Source organism: Acomys minous, assembly GCF_964271855.1.
Source record: "Acomys minous genome assembly, chromosome: 9".
In the NCBI taxonomy this organism is placed as follows: domain Eukaryota; kingdom Metazoa; phylum Chordata; class Mammalia; order Rodentia; family Muridae; genus Acomys; species Acomys minous.
In genome coordinates this window covers 85620690-85626689 of record NC_140490.1, presented here as the reverse complement: position 1 = coordinate 85626689, position 6000 = coordinate 85620690, and positions in this window count along the sequence as shown.

Genomic DNA, 6000 nt, shown 5'->3' with positions numbered 1-6000 from the left:
TTAATCACACAAACATATGAATTCTGAAATACAACAGGTTATATGTTTTAAATCTAAACATTTATTATCTATGTATCTATTACATAAGTTCATAGTGAGTTCAGAGTGTCAAAGGTAATATATGACTTTTCAATTAGGACTGCTCTAACTATATATTATCCAGCTGTTTCTTAGTTCATAATGAGTTCAGGACAATAATTTTATCTGTCTTTCATTCTAGGCAACAGAATAAATTTAGACATCTCTAGGTAGCCCCATTCTTTTTTTTTTCCGAGACAGGGTCTCTCTGTGTAGCTTTGGCTGTCCTGGACTCACTTTTGTAGACCAGGCTGGCCTTGAACTCACATCGATCTGCCTGCCTCTGCCTCCGGAGGGCTGGGATTAAAGGTGTGAGCCACCAACCCGGCTTTGGTAGCCCCATTCTATCTTGGGTTCACGGAAAGTTTAAATCAACTTGCCTATATTTCTGGTGAAATACCAGGATTCCTGGTGCCATCTGGAGTGGAGGCTTATATGAAGCCACAAATCTGCTAGGAGGCTCTCCCTAGTGAGGCATATGGAGGTCCACAGAGGTATTTATTGCAGCCATAAACTCTCTAAAATTGTTTTAGAAGATCTAAAACAATTTATCTTATTAAACTTTTTGAATCAAAGCAGGAATTACATAATCAGGGACTAATTCATGTGAACAGCAAACAAGATATCTTCAACAAGATTTTTAGGAAGTTAGCTGAATCAGAGCTGGTGAATACCCAGAAAGTAACAGTTCACATCAATGCCAGATGTTTTATTGTTTTTTTCCAGACAGGGTTTCTCTGTTTAAACATGGCTGTTCTGGACTTATTTGTAGACCAGGCTTGCCTTGTATGTAGCCTTTGTTGTCATGGAGTCACTTTGTAGACAAAATTGGCCTTAGACTCACAGTGATCCACCTGCTTCTTCCTACCGGCGTGCTGGGATTAAAGGCATGTGCCACCATGCCTTGTTGTAATTCCACATTTTAGAGAGATGCAGCAGTGTAGAACTGACAGGGTAGTCAGAGGTTGGAAGCAGTTCTGGGGTGCATTATGGTACAGACATTGGAAAATATCAGATCTTTCCAGAGATCTCTCATGCCTACTGAACTTCCCGATATCAATGGCTTCTGACAGCATGTCAGAGGCTGGAAGCACTTTTTGGGGTATAACATGGTACAAGACCTTGAAAATACTAGCTCACCTCCTAAATAGCCCACATGCCTAGTGAGCTCTTTAACAGGATGGCTCTTGACATAAGTGAGTATAGACCATGCATGTCTTTTTGGGTCTGTGTTATCTCACTTTGGATGATTATTTCTAGTACCATTCATTTTCCTGAAGAATTAAAGATTTCCTCAGGAACCAGTGGGATCCTTCTCTCATCAGAGGAATTCCAGGAGACAATTGTCCTGCCGCTGGCTCTCTTTCTCTGTGAGATTGATGAGTTTTCAATGCTCACACTCTGTGCTAAGACGCTGTGCTCCATGAGCACAACCATCTTGCAGAACCTGTGAGCTCAGGGGTCTGGTTGTTATCTTCTGGGAGGTGTGCTGCTTTTTGCAGAAGCATCTGGGGCTGTCTATGTGGATCCTGGGTAACAGTTGGTTTGGGTTTAGAGTTTCAAACCCTGGTATTCAGGTAGATGTATCAATTTCTTCAATTGCATCTTCTGTGCCTGAATTTCTCTCCTTCATATATTGAATTTGGTTGGTGATGCTTACCTATGTGGTCCCTGTCTCCTCTCTAAGTTTTTCATTTCTAGGGTTTCCTCACGTTTGTGTTTTCTTTATTGATTCACTTTCAATGTTCATGTCTTGAAGCAGTTTATTCATTTCCTTCACCTGTTTGATTCTATTTTCCTGTATGTCTTTGAAGGCCTCTGTTTGATTGTATATTACTGCATTTCTTTGAGGGATTTATTGTTTCCTGTTTAAATTCCTCTAACGTCATCCTAAGTGTAGATTTAAGGTCACTTTCCATCATTTCAGCTGGATTAGAATATCCAGTGTTTACTGGGGGGTTCTTGTGGAGCCAAGTAGCCCCCTTTTGTTGACTGTGTTCTTATTCTGGCCTTTGTCCATTTGATTGTCCTTGGCTCGTTGGTAAGTAGTTCCCAGAACCTGCTGAGTTTCTTTGGGGTGTGTGCTGAGCTCTAAATCATGGGTTAGGTGCTGAATCTCTTTCTGTAGCCTATAGCTCTGCTCTGTGAGTTGTGTCCCACCTGGACCTAAAGGTAGAGAATTTTGCTGTGGGTTTCTAACCCCTGTGAGCCGGAAGTAAATCCAGACACCCATGACCATTTCATTCTTGACAAAGAAGCCCAAATTGTACAATGAAATAAAAGAAAGCATCTTCAACAAATTTTGACAGTCTACTTGGATGGTTACATGTTGAAGAGTAAAACAAGACTTAGATCTATTACCCTGCACAAAATCCAAGTTAAAGTAGATCAAAGACTTCAAGATAAAGCCAGATCCACTAAATTTGAGAGCGGAGAAAGTGTGAAATAACGTTTATGCAGTGGTGCCAGAGACAACTTTCTGAACAGAAAACCAATAGCTTCATCACTAACTAATTACTTAATGCATAGGACCTCATGAGATTGAAAAGCTTCCATAAGGCAAAGACACTGTCAAAAAGACAGAATTGCATCCCCCAGAATAGAAAAAGATCTCCATGAGCCTCACATCAGACAGAGAGCTGATATCCAAAATTTATAAACAACTCAAAAAACTAGGTGTGAACAAAACAAATAACCCAGTTAAAAATGAGGTACACATCTAAACAAATAATTCTCAACTAAGGGATCTTTAAAGGACAAGAAGTACTTATAGGTTCAACATCCTCAGCCATCAGGGAAATTCAGATAAAATTGATTCTGAGATTTAATCTTACACCAATTAGAAAGGCTAATATCAGAAACTGAAGCTACAGCTCATCCTTGCAAGGATCAGGAACAAGTGGAACACTAATCTACTACTGGTAGGAGCAAAAATGTGTACAGCCACTTTGGAAGTCAATTTGTGTGTCTCTCAGAAAATTGGGAATAGATTTACTCATTCCCAAATTATTCTTGACCATACTATAAGGACCTTTGCTTAACTATATTCATTGCAAATTTATTTCTTAGAGCTAGAAACCGGAAACAACCTAGATGTTCCTCAATCAAAGTATGGATAAAGAGAATGTGGTACCTTTACAGAATGGAGTATTACTCATCTGTTAAAATGACATGGTGAAATTTGCAGGCATATGGATGGAACTAGAAAAATTCACCCCGAGTGAGGTACCCAAGGCACAGAAATACAATCATAGTGTGTCCTTACTTATAAGTAGATATTTGATAACCATCCTAAAATCCACAGACTCAAAGATGCTAATTAACAAGCAGGCCTCAAAACAAAGACACATAAATATTACTGACACAGAAAATAGAATAGATTAGCTAGAGGGCCAGGAGCCAGAAGCTGGATAGGCCAGGGACAAATATGGACCCAAACATGACTGGCGAAAGAAAGTCAATTAAGTGATTTCTAATGATATTCTGCTATAGTCATTGATTAGATTCTAGCCCAATTGTCATCATAAAGGCTACATTCAGATAACTGGTGGAAACAAATGCAGAGATGCACAGATAAACACACGGTGGAGCTATGAGAATCCAGCATATAGGGGAAGGAAAATTTGTAGTTGCAAGAATTGTCAAGGACACCACAAGAAAACCCACAGAATCAACTAAGCCCAATTGTAGGATTGCACATAGACTGAACTGCTAAATACAGAGAGGTCATGAAATGAACCTAGGCCCCCTGCACATATGTTATAGTTTTGTAGTTTGGTCTTCCTGTGGGACTTTTAAAAGCTGGAGCAGGGGTTGTCACTGATTCTGTTCTCCATCCTTAGGACACTTTCCCTTAGTGAGCTGCCTCCTCTAGCCTCAATAGAAGAAGTTCAATCTATAACTTGATATTCTGAGGCTGTTTCATATTCACAGGAGGCCTCCCCTTCTCTGAGGAGAAAGAGAGGGACTAGGGATGAGAGGGGGAATTGAGATGGAGGGACTGGGAGAAGACAAAGGAGTGGAAACTGTAGTTGTGATATAAAGTAAATAAATAAATAAATATATATATAAGATGATGTACTTCATAGTAAGCTTTCTTGGGATAAGAGCCAGAGCATGCAACACCTCTTGAGATCACATGTCCTATTTTCTTTACCTCTGATCACCTGAACTTGCCTTCTCAGGACCCTTCACCATGAACTTCCTGTCCAGGAATTGTGCCAGCAATATTTAGATGACTCGTATTTCCTGGTCTAATCCTTGATAGCTATGTCTTCTTTCCTCCCTTCAAACCTAGCATGTCAGTTCTGCATTCTTGAGACTCTCATTCACCATATGACTCAAATAGTGAAGCATCAAGGCAAAAGAAAAAGTACAAGTTAAAATCCTGTGTTCCAAAACAGCATGTGACCTTATCTCTCATTCTATGGAAAAAATTCAAATTAAAAATGTGACCTGCAGATTTGAAATAGGTTGAGTATATTGTACAAATTTCACTCCAATGAACATGTGCAGACAGTGGCATCTGGAATGTCTGTCAACAGCTCAGAAAAGCATTTCAGATTTGCTAGGTGCGATGTTGTAGTCAGAAAGTGCACAGCAAGCAAACAGTGGAGAGACAGCCTATATAGTTGGAAAAATGCACCCCATTCACTTCACAAGGGATTAATGTCCAAAATACAAAAAGAAAGAAGAGTTTCAAATGCCCAAATGCTCAATTCATCCACTCAGTAAGCCTTCTAAAGTATTGAGCAGAAGATATGATATATAACAAACACATAATTCAAATAGTTTGTGAAAATTTCAAAATTTCAGACAAAGCACAACGTATACCCACATGAGATTCCATGCCAATGAACTGAGGGAGCCAAACAAGCACAAAATAATTCCAACAGTGTAGGTTAGAACTCAGAGGGAAAGAATTCACTCTGTTCAAGTGAGGATGGAATCTATCTGCAGTGTCTACTATGGAAATTAATATAAGGTTGAATCAGAAACAATAATTCAAAATAAGCTGTCCCTTTCCACCACTCCTGATAATGTAACAAACGTGTATAACTCAGCATCCTATACACACATCCACACTTATTGCCATATAATTTAGGATAGTGAAGATATAGAAATCACATAAATGTTATCATTAGATGAATGAAAATGGAAAACCTATGAATAACAGTAGAGCTCACTCTTTTAATATAATATATGAATGTTTTCTCTGTCATCAATAATGATGCATGAAAGTAACTAATTTATATGTATTAAGAGAATTTCTAAATTCTAACCAAATATTTTCTTTTTAAATTTTAAAATTTTAATTCATTATAACTTATTCAGATTACATCCAAACTATTATCCCCTTACTTGTATCTTCCTGTTTCCACTCCCACCCTATTCCCCTCCTCAAGACCTCTGACAGAAGGAGAACTCTTCCCCCACCATATGACCCCACCCCATCAAGTCTCATCTGGATAACCTGCTTCCCATTCCTCTGTGCACTGCCAGGCTTCCCCACCAAGGGGAAGTGATCAAACTGAGGACACCAGAGTCTGTAAACAAAGACAAAGGTTCTTTCTATAGGCAAAGCCTTAAAAGAGAAGATTGCATAAGGAAATTAGATATGATACCTATCTTACTCAGGAAAAGGAGCAAGTATGGAGGAAACGACTGTGCTAGATAAAGTAGTGTTTCACTACCAGACACTAAACATGGGGAATGAATAAGAGAGATCATGTTTTAGAACTCAGTTTGACTGTAAAGATCTATTTGTATGGATATTGGACTCAGCTGGTGTTGTCACTATATTTCGTAAATATTCTGGCATTTGGCATGCTAATAAGTTTTCCAGTGGAAAGTTCAGAGGTACTTTTGTGCTATTTTGCACATGTGACTAGAATACAATAGCAAATATACATCACAGTGAGG